Source organism: Protopterus annectens, chromosome 2.part0 (genome assembly GCF_019279795.1).
Source record: "Protopterus annectens isolate FY-2018-M chromosome 2.part0, PAN1.0, whole genome shotgun sequence".
NCBI lineage: Eukaryota > Metazoa > Chordata > Ceratodontiformes > Protopteridae > Protopterus > Protopterus annectens.
In genome coordinates this window covers 1,520,679,475-1,520,700,067 of record NC_056728.1, presented here as the reverse complement: position 1 = coordinate 1,520,700,067, position 20,593 = coordinate 1,520,679,475, and positions in this window count along the sequence as shown.

Here is a 20,593-nt window from a genome sequence, read left to right as displayed (position 1 = left end):
CCCTTGATGCATTTTAATATATAATTTGACTACTACTTCCAGTGCTACATTTTAATATTTAAATTGACTACTTCCAGTGATACATTTTGATATATAATTTGACTACTAGTTCCTGTGATACATTTTAATATATAATTTGACTACTATTTCCAGTGACACATTTTAATATATAATTTGACAACTCTTCCAGTGCTACATTTTAATATACTATTTTACTACTACTTCCTGTGTTAAATTTTAATATATAATTTGATTACTACTTCCAGGGATACATTTAATATATAATTTGACTACTACTTCCAGTGATTCATTTTAGTATATAATTTAACTACTACTTTCATGGATACATTTTAATATGTAATTTGACTTCTACTTACATTAATGCATTTTATTATATAATTTGATGACTACTTCCAGCCATGTATTTTAATATGAAATTTGACTACTGTTTCTTCTGATACATTTTAATAATTTGACTACCTATCCACGTGATACATTTTAATACACAATTTGACTACTACTTCCTGTGATACATTTTAATATATAATTTAACTACTTCTTCCAGTGAAACAATTTAATATATGATTTGACTACTATTTCCACGGATATATTTTAATTTATAATTTCACTACTACATCAAGGGATACATTTTAATACATAATTTGACTACTACTTCCTGTGGTACTTTTTAATAAATAACTTGACTACTACTAACAGGGATACATTTTAATTTATAATTTGACTACTAGTTCCTATGATACTTTTTAATATATAATTTGACTACTACATCCTGAGATATGTTTTAATATATAATTTGACTACTACTTCCAGTGATACATTTTAATATATAATTTGCCTACTACTTCCTATGACACATTTTGATATATAATTTGACTACTACTTTCAGAGATAGATTTTAATATATGATTTGACAACTACTTGCAGTGACACATTTTATATAATTTGACTACTCTTCCAATGCTGCATTTTGATATATAATTTGACTACTAGTTCCTGTGATGCATTTTAATACACCATTTGACTACTACTTCCTGTGTTACATTTTAATATATAATTTGACTACTACTTCCAGTGATACATTTCAATGCACAATTTGACTACTACTTCCTGTGATACATTTTAATATATAATTTGACTACTACTTCCAGGGATACATTTTAATATATTTTGACTTCTAGTTCCAGTGATACATTTGAATACACAATTTGACTACTACTTCCAGTGATACATTTTAATATATAATTTGACTGCTACTCTCCTTAATACATTTTTATATATAGCTTGACTACTACTTACATTTTAATGTATAATTTGACTACTACTTCCTGTGATACATTTTAATATGTAATTTGGCTACTAATCCCCGTAATGCATATCAATATATAATTTGACTACTACTTCATGTAATATATTTTAATATATAATTTGACAACTACTTCCAGTGATACATTTTAATATGTAATTTGACTACTACTTTCTGTGATACATTTTAATATATAACTTGACTACTACTTACATTTTAATGTATAACTTGACAACTACTCCCTGTGATAGATTTTAATATATACTTTGGCTTCTAATTCCTGTGATACATTTTAATATATAATTTGACTATTACTTCCTGTAATATATTTTAATCAGTAATTTGACTACTACTTCCAGTGATACATTTTAATCTACAATTTTACTGCTACTTTCATTTGTACATTTTAATGTATAAATTGACTTCTACTTCCAGTAATACATTTTAATATATAACTTGTCTACTAATTCCCGTAATGCATTTTAATATATAATTTGACTACTACTTCCGGTGGTACATTTATATATATAATTTGACTAAAAGTTACAGTGGTACATTTTAATATATAAATTGACTACTTCCAGTGATATATTTCAATATGTAATTTGACAACTATTTCCTGTGATACATTTTAATATATAATTTGACTACGACGTTGTGGCATACATTTTAATATATAATTTGACTACTACTTCCAGTGGTACATTTTAACATATAAGTGGACTTCTACTTCCAGTGACACATTTTAATATATAATTTGACTACTCTTCCAGTGCTACATTTTAATACAACATTTGACTACTACTTCCTGTGTTACATTTTAATATATAATTTGACTACTAATTCCAGGGATACATTTAATATATAATTTGACAACTCGTTCCAGTGATACGTTTTAATACACAATTTGACTACTACTTCCTGTGATACATTTTAATATATAATTTGACTACTACTCCCTATGATACATTTTAATATATAATTTGGCTACTAATTTCTGTGATACATTTTAATATATAATTTGACTACTACTTCCTATGATATATTTTAATAAATAATTTGACTACTAGTTTCAGTGGAACATTTTAGTATATCATTTGACTACTATTGCCAGATATCCATTTTAAAATATAATTTGACTACTACTTCCTGTGATACATTTTAATATATAATTTGACTACTACTTCCAGTGATACAACTTAATATCTAATTTGACTGCTACTTCTTGTGATACATTTTAATATATAATTTGACTGCTCCTTCTATTGATACAGTTTTATATATAATTTGACAACTACTTTCAGTGATACAATTTAATATATAATTTGGCTACTACTTCCTGTGATACATTTTAATACATAATTTGACTACTACATCCAGTGATACATTTTTTTACATAATTTGACTACTACTTTCTGTGGTACATTTTAATATTAATTTGAATACTACTTACATTTTAATGTATAATTTGACTACCACTCCCTGTGATACATTTTAATATATAATCTGGATACTAATTTCCATGATACATTTTAATAAATAATTTGGCTACTATTTCCTGTGTTATATTTTAATATATCATTTGTCTACTACTTCTATTGATACAATTTAATATATAATTTGACTACTGCTTCCTGTGATACATTTTAATATATAATTTGACTACTACTTCCAGTGATGCATTTTAATATATAATTTGACTACTACTTCCTGTCATACTTTTTAATATATATTTTGACTGCTAGCTCCAGTGGTACTATTTAATGTACAAATTGACTACTACTTCCAGTGATACATTTTAATGTATAATTTGACTACTACTCCCTCTGATACATTTTAATATATAATTTGTCTACTAATTCCCATGATGCCTTTCAATATATAATTTGACTTCTTCTCCTTGTGGTACCTTTTAATATATAATTTGACTACTACTTCCAGGTGTACATTTTAATATATAAATTGACTACTTCCAGTGACACATTTTAATATATAATTTGACTACTAGTTTCTTTGATACATTTTAATATATAATTTGACTACTACTTACTGTTGTACATTTTAGTATATAATTTGACTACTACTTCTAGTGATACATTTTAATACATGATTGGACTACTACCTCCAGTGACACATTTTAATATATAAATTGACAACTCTTCCAGTGTTACATTTTAATAAACCATTTGACTACTACTTCCTGTGTTACATCTTAATATATAATTTGACTACTAATTCTAGGGATACATTTAATATATAATTTGACAACTAGTTCCAGTGATCTGTTTTAATACACAATTTGACTACTACTTCCTGTGATACATTTTAGTATATAATTTGATAACTACTTCAAAGGATGCATTTTAATATATAATTTGACTACTACTTGCAGAGATACATTTTAATATGTAATTTGACTACTATTTCTTTTGATAAATTTTAATATATAGTTTGACTACCACTTTGCGTGATACATTTTAATATGTAATTTGACTACTACTTCCTGTGATACAATTTAATATATAATTGAACTACTACTTCCTGTGATACATTTTCATATATAATTTGACAATACTTTCAGTGATACAATTTAATATGTAATTTGACTACTACTTCCAGTGATACAATATAATATATAATCTGACTACTACTTCCAGTGATACAGTCTAATATATAATTTGACTACTACTTTGAGTGATACATTTTAATATATAAATTGACTACTACTTACATTTTAATGTATAATTTGACTACTACTCCCTGTGATACATTTTAGTATATAATTTGTTTACTAAGTCCGATGATGCCTTTCAGTATATAATTTGACTTCTTCTCCTTGTGGTACCTTTTAATATATAATTTGACTACTACGTCCAGTGGTACATTTTAATATATGAATTGACTACTTCCAGTGATACATTTTAATATATAATTTGACTACTAGTTTCTTTGATACATTTTAATATATAATTTGACTACTACTTCTGTTGTACATTTTAATATATAATTTGACTACTACTTCTAGTGATACATTTTAATACATGATTGGACTACTACTTCCAGTGACACCTTTTAATATATAAATTGACTACTCTTCCAGTGCTACATTTTAATACACCATTTGACTACTACTTCCTGTATTACATTTTAATATATAATTTGACTACTAATTCCAGGGATACATTTAATATATAATTTGACAACTAGTTCCAGTGATACGTTTTAATACACAATTTGACTACTACTTCCTGTGATACATTTTAATATATAATTTGACTACTACTTCCAGTGATACAATATAATATATAATCTGACTACTACTTCATGGGATACAGTTTAATATATAATTTGACTACTACTTCCAGTGATAAATTTTAATATATAGTTTGACTACTACTTTGCGTGATACATTTTAATATGTAATTTGACTACTACTTCCTGTGATGTAATTTAATATATAATTTGACTAGTACTTCCAGTGATACATTTTAATATATAATTTGACTACTACATCTTGTGATACTTTTTAATATACAATTGACTACTAATTCCTGTGGTACATTATAGTATACAATCTGGCTACTACTTCCAGTGATACATTTTAATATCTAATTTGACTACTACTCCCTCTGATGAATTTCAATATATAATTTGTCTACTAATTCCAGTGATACATTTTAATATCTAATTTGACTAGTACTTCATGTGATAGATTTTAATATATAATTTAACAACTACTTCCAGTGTTACATTTTAATATATAATTTGGCTACTACTTCTAGTTATAAAATTTAATATATAATTTTACTACTTCTTCCCATGATCCATTTTAATAGATAATTTGACTACTACTCCCTGTGATACATTTTAGTATATAATTTGTTTACTAATTCCGATGATGCATTTTAATACATAATTCGACTACAACTCACTGTGGTACATTTTAATTTATAATTTGACTACTACTTCCAGTGGTACATTTTAATATATAATTTGACCACTACTTGCATTTTAATGCCTAATTTGACTACTACTTCCAGTGCTACATTTTAATGTACAAATTGACTACTACTTCCAATGATACATTTTAATATATAATTTGACTACTACTCCTTGTGATACATTTTAGTATATAATTTGTCTACTAATTCCAATGATACCTTTCAGTGTATAATTTGACTTGTTCTCCTTGTGGTACATTTTAATATATAATTTGATTACTACTTCCAGTGGTACATTTTAATATATAAATTGACTACTACTTCCAGGGATACATTTTAATATATATTTTGACTACTAGTTTATTTGATACATTTTAATATATAATTTGACTACTACTTCCTGTGATACATTTTAATGTATAATTTGACTACTTCCTGTGATACATTTTAATACATAATTTGACTACTACATCCAGTGATACATTTTAATATATAATTTGGCTACTACTTCCTGTGATGCATTTTAATACAGAATTTGACTACTACTTCCTGTGATACATTTTAATATATAATTTGACTACTACTTCCTGTTGTACATTTTAATATATAATTTGACAACTAGTTCCAGTGATACGTTTTATTGCACATATGACTATTACTTTCTGAGATACATTTTAGTATATAATTTGACTACTACTTCTAAGGATGCATTTAAATATATAATTTGACTACTACTTCCAGTGGTACATTTTAATATGTAATTTGACTACTATTTCTTTTGATAAATTTTAATATATAGTTTGACTACTACATCCAGTGATACATTTTAATATGTAATTTGACTACTACTTCCTGTGATACAATTTAATATATAATTTGACTAGTACTTCCTGTGATACATTTTAATATATAATTTGACTACTACTTCCTGTGATGCATTTTAATGTATAATTTGACTACTACTCCCTCTGATACATTTTAATATACAATTTGACTACTTCCAGTGATACATTTTAATATATAATTTGACTACTACTTCCAGTGATGCATTTTATAAATAATTTCACTACTACTTCCTGTGATGCATTTTAATGTATAATTAGACTACTACTCCATGATACATTTTAATATATAATTTGACTACTACTTCCTGTGATACATTTTAATATATAATTTGACTACTACTTCCAGTGATACATTTTAATATATAATTTGACTACTATTTCCAGTGATGCATTTTAATATATAAATTGACTAATACTTCCAGTGATATATTTTAATGTATATTTGACTACTACTCCCTGTGATAAATTTGAGTATATAATTTGACTACTACTTCCAGTGATACATTTTAATATATAATTTGACTACTACATCCAGTGATACATTTTAATATATAATTTGACTACTACTTCCTGTGATACATTTTAATGTATAATTTGACTACTTCCTGTGATACATTTTAATACATAATTTGACTACTACTTCCAGTGATACATTTTAATGTATAATTTGAATACTTTCTGTGGTACATTTTAATATACAATTTGACTACTACTTCTAGTGATACCATTTAATATATAATTTGACTACTACTTCCTGTGATACATTTTAATATATAATTTGACTACTACTTCCTGTGATACATTTTAATATATAATTTGACTACTACTTCCAGTGATACATTTTAATATATAATTTGACTACTACTTCCAGTGATGCATTTTAATATATAATTTGACTACTACTTCCTGTAATACTTTTTAATATATAATTTGACTACTACTTCCAGTGCTACATTTTAATGTATAAATTGACTACTACTTCCAATGATACATTTTAATATATAATTTGACTACTACTCCCTGTGATACATTTTAGTATATAATTTGTCTACTAATTCCCATGATGCCTTTCAGTATATAATTTGACTTGTTCTCCTTGTGGTACCTTTTAATATATAATTTGACTACTACTTCCAGTGGTACATTTTAATATATAAATTGATTACTTCCAGTGATACATTTTAATATATAATTTGACTACTAGTTTCTTTGATACATTTTAATATATAATTTGACTACTACTTCCTGTTGTACATTTTAATATATAATTTGACTACTACTTCTAGTGATACATTTTAATACATGATTGGACTACTACTTCCAGTGACACCTTTTAATATATAAATTGACTACTCTTCCAGTGCTACATTTTAATACACCATTTGACTACTACTTCCTGTATTACATTTTAATATATAATTTGACTACTAATTCCAGGGATACATTTAATATATAATTTGACAACTAGTTCCAGTGATACGTTTTAATACACAATTTGACTACTACTTCCTGTGATACATTTTAGTATATAATTTGACTACTACTTCTAAGGATGCATTTAAATATATAATTTGACTACTACTTGCAGAGATACATTTTAATATGTAATTTGACTACTATTTCTTTTGATAAATTTTAATATATAGTTTGACTACCACTTTGCGTGATACATTTTAATATGTAATTTGACTACTACTTCCTGTGATACATTTTAATATATAATTTGACAATACTTTCAGTGATATAATTTAATATGTAATTTGACTACTACTTCCAGTGATACAATATAATATATAATCTGACTACTTCCTGTGATACAGTTTAATATATAATTTGACTACTACTTCCAGTGATACATTTTAATATATAATTTGACTACTACTTACATTTTAATGTATAATTTGACTACTACTCCCTGTGATACATTTTAATATATAATTTGACTACTTCCAGTGATACATTTTAATATATAATTTGACTACTACATCCTGTGATACTTTTTAATATATAATTTGACTACTAATTCCTGTGGTACATTATAGTATATAATCTGGCTACTACTTCCAGTGATACATTTTAATATATAATTTGACTAGTACTTCCTGTGATAGATTTTAATATATAATTTAACAACTACTTCCAGTGTTACATTTTAATATATAATTTGGCTACTACTTCTAGTGATACAATTTAATATATAATTTGACTACTACTTCCTGTGATACATTTTAATATATAATTTGACTACTACTTTCTGTGATACATTTTAATATGAAACTTGACTACTACTTACATTTTAATATATAATTTGACTAATACTTCCTGTGATACTTTTTAATATATAATTTGTATAATTTGTCTACTAATTCCCATGATGCATTTTAATATATAATTTGACTACAACTTACTGTGGTACATTTTAATATATAATTTGACTACTACTTCCAGTGGTACATTTTAATACATAGTTTGACTACTACTTACATTTTAATGCATAATTTGACTACTACTCCCTGTGATACATTTTTATACATAATTTGACTACTACTTCCAGTGATGCATTTTAATATATAATTTGACTACTACTTCCAGTGGTACATTTTAATATATAATTTGACTACTACTTCCTGTAATACTTTTTAATATATAATTTGACTACTACTTCCAGTGCTACATTTTAATGTATAAATTGACTACTACTTCCAATGATACATTTTAATATATAATTTGACTACTACTCCCAGTGATACATTTTAGTATATAATTTGTGTACTAATTCTGTGTTGCATTTTAATATATAATTTGACTACTGCTTCCTGTGGTACATTTTAATATATACGAAGCTGCCAGGAAACTCCAGTAAGTGCACCACCACTTTCTATGAGAGGACGAGCATTTATTCACAACATAGAGACATCCATGAGGTAAAAAAATAAATTCAATATAAAAACATCCATAAAAACAGAACTGACAGGTTAAGCGCTTTCACTCACTGTATGTGAGCTTCATCAGAACACCAACATTGTCCTGTAAATGCCTTAAATTCAAAAGCTGGCACCAATTTTATCAGCTGTTACATTGTCTGAGTCATTAAACGTCTTAAAGCAGCAGTCATAAATAAATGTGTGTACGTATACCTAACCAGTCTCTATAAACTCTAATATGCTTACACAATAATTATATAATATAAAATAATAACTAGTGTGTGAATGTTAAAAACAATAAAAATAAAACAAGTTAAACATATTGAAAATACATAATTTAGACACTGAATGTAATAAATAATGAATATCTTCTAAACAAATTCCTGAAACATTCGCACTACTACTAATCTGCATAAGAAATCACAAATTTAATTCCAACTATCCTAACTGTAACATGATTTGTAGTGTTATAAACAATAATACTAGAATGTATGGAGTTTGTAAATCGTGTAAATGTCTAACCTATGCCATGACAAGTTGTCAATTCGAACTGGGTGTTATCCTATCTAAAAAAAGTTTTTTTACTATGTAATTGTAAAGAATCTTGTAAACTCCTAGACGGTTGTAAAAAATGTTTTACTTGATATCCATCTCCAAAATGGGCTTGCATGAAATAAAATCATTTAATCCCGCTGGGGTGGTTGCATCGAGAAATAACTGCCACCATACTTCTCTAAAGTTTAACTTTTTCTTAAAATCCCCACCTCTGGGATCTATCTGTATATTATCCAATATGGCAAATTTAAATTCATGTATGGCCCCCATTTTCTCAACATGTCTAGATAAGGCAATTGTGGAATCCTTTTTCGATATACTGTAGATGTGATCGTATATACATCTCCTAAAACATCTTTCTGTTTTGTCTATATAGTAACTGGTACATGCACTGCACTTGGCCATATAAATCACCATTTTTGTGTCACAGTTGCCTTTTCTAAATTTCACCAACTGTCTATATTCATTGTTAATGTGTATTTCATTTTTTTCCAATATATATTTACATTGGTTACATACACCACATTTTTAGTACCACTTGTTATATTCTGCAGTTTGTTGTTCTCAACTCATCTCAAAACACCTCTAGGAGGTTGTTGTAATAAATTCTTTATATTCCAATCCATTTTGTAAACTGTTCCTGGTTTGTGGTCCACAATATCTCTCAAATTGCCATCTGTTAATATTAAATACCAAAATGTATTCATAATCTCTAACACTTGGTTTGAAATAGGACTATAACGTATAATAAAGGACCTCTGATGAAAACTTGAATCATTCATACAGTGATTCTTATTGCCTATAGCATTGATACTGTTGCTATTATCTTTTCCAGCTCTGAAAAGTGGCTTATATTTGTTTCCCCACTCATTAATAACATACTGTCCTACATCTTCCAACATTTCTGACGGGTAACCCCTATCACTAAATAAACCTGTAAAATACTTGACTTCCTCCATCATTTCATTATAGTCAGAAGAAATATGTATGGCTCGAATACATTGTCCCTTGAATATATTGTATTTTAACTTTCTTGGGTGACAACTATCACAAGCCAAATAATCATTCAAAAATGTGTTTTTCCTATAGATTCTTGATTTTAAATCCCCATCTTGCTTATATATGTAGGTATCTAAGTATGCTATCCCCTCATAACTATGTGAGTAGGTGAACTTGAGAAACTCACTGCTGGTGTTCAAAAATTCTATGAATCTTTCAAAATTTTGCCATGTGTCTCCCCATACTAAATATATGTCATCTAAGAATCTGGAATAATGTATGATGCCTTTGTAAAATGTACTGGGAAAGAGAGTGGTATCCTCCCAATCGAGCATGACCAGGTTGGAAAAAATGGGGGCACAGGCTGCCCCCATTGCTAACCCCTGGTCTGCCTGAAATGTTCACCTTCAAAATAAATAAAATTCTGGTCTAAAACCAGTGACATACATTCCATTATTAAACAAATTTCATCCCATTTCAAATTAGAATGTTTGGATATACTGTTACAAAATACCTCTAGTCCTGGCTTTTTGGGGATACAAGAAAAAAATCTATAACATCAATGGTAACAAACATGTATCCATCTTGCCAAATTTTTTTATTGGATACATACATAGAAATTCCCAGGAGTCTTTGACCATTAGGGATATTTTGTTATAAACATGTTTTAAGGTTATATCTATAAATTTGCCAATGGGGAATGTTTTTGATCTACTGCCCGAAACTATCGGTCGAAATGAGGGGTTGGTAGTATCCTTATGCACCTTTTGTATCCCTACCAAAGTAGCCAACCTAGGATATTTTACCTTCATATAATGATAAATCTCGTTAGATATCCTTCCATCAATAAAGAATTCCTCAAGGTACAAGTCTATTCTTTGATATGCAATGTTAATTTCATTGATTGAGACTGTCTCATAATTAACTGAGAAATGTAATATGTCGTACATTTTCTTAATATATTGCATATTGTCATAGATAACTACCCCACCCCCTTTATCGGGTTTCATTACTCTGATCTGTGTATTCCTCTGTAATGCCTTCAAAGTTGTACTTTCCTCATCCATTAAATTGCTGTTGATTATGGTCCTTTTGGACTCTCTATACATATGGTATAACTCACTAGTCACAATATTTTCATAAATGTCTACCTTAGGGTGGCTAGGAGGTATGAAAGCACTTTTGGGTCTGAACCCTATATCTAATGACTTGTTCGCATTTTTGTCACTATTCTGAGGATAGTACATATTGGGTTTGTTATTAAAGAAAATGGCTAAATTGATCTTTCTAGTGAATTTTTTAACCTCACATAGACAATCCACTAAATCAAAATGTGGAATGGGTATGTATTTCATACCTTTAGCCAAAACATCAAAATGTGAAATACATACATCTATTATATATATTAATATATAATTTGACTACTACTTCCAGTGACACATTTTTATATATAATTTGACTACTACTTCCAGTAATGCATTTTAATATATAATTTGACTACTACTATCTGTGATACATTTTAATATGAAACTTGACTACTACTTACATTTTAATGTATAATTTGACTACTACTCCCTGTGAAACATTTTAATATCTAATTTGACTACTATTTCCAGTGATACATTTTAATATATAATTTGACTACTAATTCCTGTGGTACATTATAGTATATAATCTGGCTACTACTTCCAGTGATACATTTTAATATATAATTTGACTAGTACTTCCTGTGATAGATTTTAATATATAATTTAACAACTACTTCCAGTGTTACATTTTAATATATAATTTGGCTACTACTTCTAGTGATACAATTTAATATATAATTTGACTACTTCTTCCTGTGATACATTTTAATATATAATTTGACTACTACTTCCAGTGATACATTTTTATATATAATTTGACTACTACTTCCCATAATGCATTTTAATATATAATTTGACTACTACTTCCAGTGGTACATTTTAATATATAATTTGACTACTACTTCCTGTGATACTTTTTAATGTATAAATTGACTACTACTTCCAGTGATACATTTTAATATATAATTTGACTACTGCTTCCAGTGGTACATTTTTGTATATAAATTGACTACTTCCAGTGATACATTTTAATATATAATTTCATACTAGTACCTGTAATACACTTTAATATATAATTTGACTACCACTTGCAGTGATACATTTTAATGTATAATTTGACTACTACTTCTTGTGATACATTTTAATATATACATTGACTACTACTTGCAGGGATACGTTTTCATTTTATAATTTGACTACTCTTCCAATGATACATTTTAATATATAATTTGACTACTAGTTCTTGAGATACATTCTAATATATAATTTGAGTACTACTTCCTGTGATATTTTTTAATATATAATTTCACTACTACTTGCAGTGATATATTTTAAAATATAATTTGACTACTACTTCCTGTGATACATTTAAACATATAATTTGACTACTCTTCCAGTAATACATTTTGGTATATAATTTAACTACTAGTTATTGAGACACATTCTAATATGTAACTTGACTACTACTTCCTGTGATACATTTTAATATATAATTTGACTACTACTCCCTGTGATAATTTTAATATATAATTTGGCTAATTCCTCGGATACATTTTAATAAATAATTTGACTACTACTTCCTGTGATATTTTTTAATAAATAATTTGACTACTACTTCCAGTGATACATTTTATTATATAATTTGACCACTACATCCTGTGATACTTTTTCAATAAATAATTTGACTACTAGTTCCAGTCGAACATTTTAGTATATAATTTGAATACTACTTCCAGAGATACATTTTGATATATAATTTGACTACTACTTCCAGTGATACAACTTAATATATAAATTGGCTTCTACTTCTTGTGATATATTTTAATATATAATTTGGCTACTACTTCTAGTGATACTTTTTTGTATAACTTGACTACTACTTTCTGTGGTACATTTTAATATTAATTGGACTACTACTTACATTTTAATGTATAGTTTGACTGCTTCTCCCTGTGATACATTTTAATATATAATTTGGATACTAATTTCCATTATACATTTTAATAAATAATTTGGGTATGACTTCCTGTGATATATTTTAATATATAATTTGACCACTACTTCCAGTCATAAATTTTTATATATAATTTGACTACTACTTCCAGTGATGCATTTTAATATATAATTTGACTACCACTTCCTGTCATACTTTTTAATATATAATTTGACTGCTAGTTCCAGTGTTACAATTTAATGTGCAAATTGGATTCTACTTCCAGTGGTACATTTTAATATATAATTTGACTACTACTCCCTCTGATACATTTTAATATATAATTTGTCTACTAATTCCTGTGATGCCCTTTAATATATAATTTGACTACTACTTCTTGTGATACCTTTTAATACCTTTTTGTGATATCTTTTAATATATAATTTGACTACTACTTTCAGTGGTACATTTTAATATATAAATTTGACCCCTTACCTATTTTGTTCTCTGTAAATGTATGTAGCCCGCAACAAATCTAAATTATACATATTCTCTATTTTTGCTAATCTGTCCATCTGTGTGCATGACCCAACAGCCTACCGCAGACTGTAAAAGTCCCCCTCTAACTCACTCACCTCCAGCCTTGCTTCCCACAGGTGTCTTACCCCCTCATTACTTTTCCCCATACTTCCTCATTACCTTAGTCATTTGCCCATTCTGCCCTATGTTATTTTTTCATTCCCCCTCTCTGCCTTGCCTTTTCTCCTCTCTCCACTAGGTGGCAGCACCTTCCCACATTTCTGCCTGTTTTATCTTTCTTTAAAACTTTCCTATCTCGTTCTCTTATCCACCTTCACCTCTAATTCTACTCCCACAGCCTGCCATACCAACACTTTTACTACTATCTCCCCTCATTTACTAATCACAACTTTTCCACTCCTCTCTCCCAACATTAAATTTATCTCTCTTCCCCTGTGTTGCTCTATTTCTCCAGCAAATTCTGCCCGGCCATTCTATACTTCTGCTTACTTACCCCAGCTCTCACCTGCAGAGGCTGATACTTTTTCAGCTGCACTTTTCTGCCCTGTTGCTCTTTACCTCTCTGTTCACCCTACGGGCTGACTCCGCTCCCCTACCCTGCCCCCAATTCCCACCCGCCCCCAGTGTTCCTACCTTTATTGCCATCCCACATCACGCCCCTCTTACAACAGCCAATCCCATTACCACATAACTCCTCCCCCTCCACCAACCACATCCAGCTCATTACTCCTCCCCTCAATCACCTACCTGTCCTAACTTTCTCTAAACTTCCATACTCCCATCTCCTCAAACCATACTTCTTTCTAATAATGCCCCCTTTTATTTCCACAATCCCTACCCCTGCATGCCTCCTACTCCTCATTCTAATTCCTCTTTACCATGCCTCCTCTTATACAAACCTCCATCTACACCCTCCACCTCCAGACCACAACCATTCCAATCACTTCAACAACATTTCTGCCTCTCTAACCCCCATTCACCCCATCTCTATTAACTTTAAAACTTTTTCAAATCCCCTCAAATTTCTACAAACCTAAACTTACACCCTACCTTCCTTCCATAACCAAACACAATCTGAACAAAATCATTCATCACCTCCTATACCTCTTCCTAGCTGGCGACATTCATCCAAACCCTGGACCAAACACTTCTCAAACAAAAAACCTCAGCTCCAATAACAAACCTATCCATAAAGACCTCAAATTCCTCACCATTAATACCCGAAGCTTAACCAACAAAACAACCCTCTTTCATGCCTGGCTCAACCATAACTCCCCAGACATAGTTGCCATCTCTGAAACCTGATTAAAACCACATATAACTGACTCAGAATTCCTTCCCCCCGGATATCAATGCCTCCAAACTGATCACCTAAATAAAAGAGGTGGTGGAGTCACTCTAGTTTACTCCAATCAGTTATCCATTACCCCCTTCTCTAACCCTATTCCAACCTTCAATAACACTGAATTAGTAATTGGCATGCTAATATTAAATGACCAAAAAAGTATCTGCATCATCTCCCTTTATATTCCCCCTGGTAATAACACCAATACCTTGGAAAATCTTCTCTCCTGGACCTACTCTAATATTAAACATGAAACTTACATAATGGGAGACGTAAATATTGACTGGCAAAAAATCATTGACCCCAATCCCACCATATCAATCAACCTCTTCAATTTTACTCAACTTATCCACTCCATTATTAGGCCCAACAAGACCAACCACCCAGGCCCCATCCTAAACTGGATCCTTGTATCTCACCCAAACAAAACCACAACATCTGGTGTCACTCCCGACCCATTAGGAGACCACCTACCTGCCTTCACCCACAGAGCCACATCCTCCTCCCCCTATTCACACCAACTCCTACACACTCGAAACCTATCTAACTTCAACCCCTCTTCCTTCTCTGACTCCCTTAAACTCACTAACTGGAACCCACTAAAAACCCTACCTCGAGACGAAGCAGTTGATTTCTTCAACTCTACATTCCTTTCTATCCTAAACTCCATTGCTCCAACACGAACCATAAGAGTTAAAGCCAAAACAGCCCCTTGGCTTACAAAAGCAACCAAGAAAATTATGCAACAAAGAGACAAATCTTGGAAAACCTACCTCCATAATAAACAGCCTGAACTCTTACTAAAATACAAAGAGCTACGAAACCTAGCCAAAAAACATGTCATTATAGACAAAAAATCCTACTATAACCACCTACAAACAAATCATATTGAAAATCCCAAACAATTCTGGAAATCTATCCACTCCCTTCTCAAGCCTGGAACCACAAATAACCCTTGTCCAGACACTAGCAAATCCGACCTAGAAATTGCCAAACTGTTTAACATTTCCTTCACCTCTTCTATTGCTGAGCTAACTGAAACCTTCCCCAGTAACACCCCTGCACCCCCCTCTTCCATAGCATCTACTCCTCCTCCTCCTCCCACTCCCCCATCTTTGAATTTAAACCAGTATCTACCTACCTCATAAAGAAACTTCTCACAAAACTTAAACCTTGCACCAATGCTCCTGACAACATTCCCTCCTCCTTCTTAAAAATTGCCTCTGACAGTATCGCTCTCCCTATCAGCATCCTAATAAATAGATCACTACTCAAGTCATATGTACCCAAACTCTGGCACTCTGCTTTCATTCTTCCACTCCACAAGGGTGGCAAAAACTACAGCTTTACCAACTACCGCCCTATAGCTATCCTCTCTCCCATCTCTAAACTTCTCGAAAAATGCATACATATGCAGCTTATGCCATTCCTAACCAAACATCAACTGCTCTCTCCTACCCAACATGGCTTCCGCCCTGAACATAATACCAACACAGCCCTTCTCTCCTTTCTACACTCCATCAACTCAGCCCGAGACTCGGGTAACTTTGTTTCATCTGTTCTATTAGATTTATCTAAAGGTTTCGATACCATCTCTCACTTCCATCTACTAAACCATCTATCTAACGTTAACATCTCCACAGAAGCTCTATCCTGGTACTCCAGCTATCTTTCAGACAGGTCTCAAGCAGTGAAATGGGGACAATCTTGCTCGCCCTTCCTTCCAACCCCCACTAGAGTTCCCAGGGTTCCATTCTAGGCCCTCTTCTATTTAACATCTTCATAAATGACTTCCACAAAGCCACTCCTAACACCAAAATTGTCAAATACGCAGACGATTCCACTCTGATCTGCTATGCCTCCAACCAAACTGAACTCAAGTCTCTAACTCAAACTGCCTTTTCAACCACTGAAAAATAGATGCACCAGAACCACCTCTCACGTAACGCAAACAAAACTAAAATCCTCCTATTCACTCCCTCCAAATGCACTCCTTTAGAAAAAAACTCAATTCAAATTACCAGCCTCAACAACTCTAACATTGACATTGTACCCTCTGCCAAACTCTTGGGGGTCACTATCGACGAACACTTAAAATTTAATACTCATATCCAACTTAACATCAAGAAAACCCACACTAAACTCGGCCTACTGTACAGGAATAACCAATTCCTCTCACCCTCAACTAGACATACCCTGGCCATGGCATACCTCCTCCCATCTCTTCTATACAGCACTCCACTGCTTACTAATCTATCTACCACCCTCTTCTCCAAACTAGAAGTATGCTACAATAAAATCTCCAGATTTTCCACAAATGCAAATGCCCTCTCTCATCGCTGCTCCTCCCTACAAACTTTAAACTGGCTTGAACTCCCCAATCAGCTAGACTACATCCAAATTGTCACAGCCCACAAACTACTATTTCAACCCACCAACTGCCCAGCTCTATCCAACATCCTCCTACCATATAGCCCTCCCAGACCCCTTAGATCCACTCACTAAAACTTTATTTCCATCTTCAAACCTAAACATCCTGCTGGTCAGCTCTCACACTCCTTCACTCTAGCCAAAAAATAGAACGCCCTGCCCTCTACCTTGAGAGCCTGTGAAAACCTAAACAACTTCAAAAGACTTCTTCACTCTTACCTACTTCTTCATAGAAAATGTAACTGCACTCTTCACCCCTTACCTCCTAGCCTCCCCTTTCCCTACTCTCCAGGCTAATCCTTTCCTTTCCCTTTCTAACCTTTCTTATAGTCCTTCACTATTTAGCAGTAACCTATCCTCCCTCCCACCTCATATTCTATGCCTCTCACCCTCTCCTACAAAATGTCACTTTAATATCTTACCAAATAAGTAATCAACACCTTCTCATTCAACAACTCTACCTGCTGCTCTACTGTAAAACTCCATAATGACTGCAATTACTCATGTTTCTCTTCATTATGTTATGTAACTCTGTAATTGTTGCTTTTTGTCTTGTAATGTAACTTGCTTCAAGGATCCTTTCCCCTCAGGGATCCCCATTTCCCCATACTGTAATGAAATGGATATTTTTGCTATAGTTGTCAATATCTTTAGGTAACTTTTAATGTTTGCATTTCTATATGCTATGTAACTTGTGTTTTGAGGAGCTTTTCTCCCCGGGCCTCCACTGAAAATGGGCTCTTGAGCCCAGTGGACCTCCCCGGTAAACAAACTGGAAATAAATAAATAAATTGACTACTTTCAGTTATACATTTTAATATATAATTTGACTACTACTCCCTGTGATACTTCTTAACATATAACCTGACAACTACTTCCAGGGATACATTTTAATTTATAGTTTGACTACTAGTTCCTGTGATACATTTTAATATATACAATTTGACTACTACATCCTGGTATACTTTTTAATTTATAATTTGACTACTACTTTCAGTGATACATTTTAATATATAATTTGACTACTACTTCCTGTGACTTATTTTAATATATAATTTGACTACTACTTCCAGTTGTTGTTGTTGTTTGTCTTTTGGCTTTTCCCAGTTAGGGGTCACCACAGCAGAACTCCAGTCTGCTAATTATTGCTGTAGATTTTCACAAACTCCGAGGTGCCAGCTCGACGTCCAACCTTCAATGAAAGCACGCCCTTACGCATGTCTTTCAAATGCCACACAACCAATTTGACTACTACTTCCATAGATACATTTTAATATGTAATTTGACTACTATTTCTTCCGATACATTTTTAATATATAGTTTGACTACCACTTCGCCTGATACATTTTAAAATGTAATTTGACTACTACTGTCTGTGATACAATTTAATATATAATTTGACTACTACTTCCTCTGATACACTTTAATACATACCTTGGCTACTATTTCCAGTGAGACAGTTTATTATATAATTTGAGTACTACATCCTGTGATACTTTTTAATATATAATTTGACTATTACTTCCAGTGGAACATTTTATTATACAATTTGACTGCTACTTCCTGAGCACATTTTAATATATAATTTGACTACTAATTCTAGTGACACAATTTAATATAAAAATTGATAACTTCTTGGGATACATTTTAATATATAATTTGGCTACTACTTCTAGAGATACAATTTAATATATAATTTGACTAATACTTCCAGTAATACATTTTAATATATAAATTGACTACTACTTCCAGTGATAAATTTTATATATATAATTTGACTACTACTTTCTGTGATACTTTTTAATATATAATTTTACTCCTACTAACATTGCAATGTATAATTTGACTACTACTCTCTGTGATACATTTTAATGTATTATTTACTACTACTTCCAGTGATTCAATTTAATATATAATTTGACTACTACTTCCAGGGTTACATTTTAATTTATAATTTGACAACTACTTCCTGGGATATATTTTAAAATATAAGTTGACTACTATTTCCAGTGATACATTTTAATATATAATTTGAGTACTACTTCCTGTGATATTTTTTAATATTTATTTTGACTACAACTTCCAGTGGTGCATCTTAATGTATAAATTGACTACTACTTCCAGTGAAATATTTTAATATAAAATTTGACAACTACTTCCTGTGATACATTTGAATATATAATTTGAGTACTACATTCAGTGATACATTTTAATATATATTTTCACTGCTACTTCCAGTTGTTGTTGTTGTTGTTGTGTCTTTCGGCTTATCCCGGTTAGGGGTCACCACAGCAGTACTCCGGTCCGCTAATGTTTGGTAGTGGATTTTTATGTGCAGAGTTACCAGCCCTGACGCACAACCTTCAATGGTGGCATGCCCATTCACGCATGCCTCCACGCAGAAGGCGCTCTAGCTGAGAATCGAATGCAACAATGTCTTGCTGTGAGGCGACAATGCCAGTGATACAGTTTAATACATACTTTGAGTACTTCCTGTCATACATTTTAATATATAACTTGACAACTACTTTGAGTGATACATTTTAATATATGATCTGACTACTATTTGCAGTGACAGATTTTAATATATAATTTAACTTCTCTTCCAGTGATTGATTTAAATATATATTTTGACTACTAGTTTCTGTGATACATTTTAATACACCATT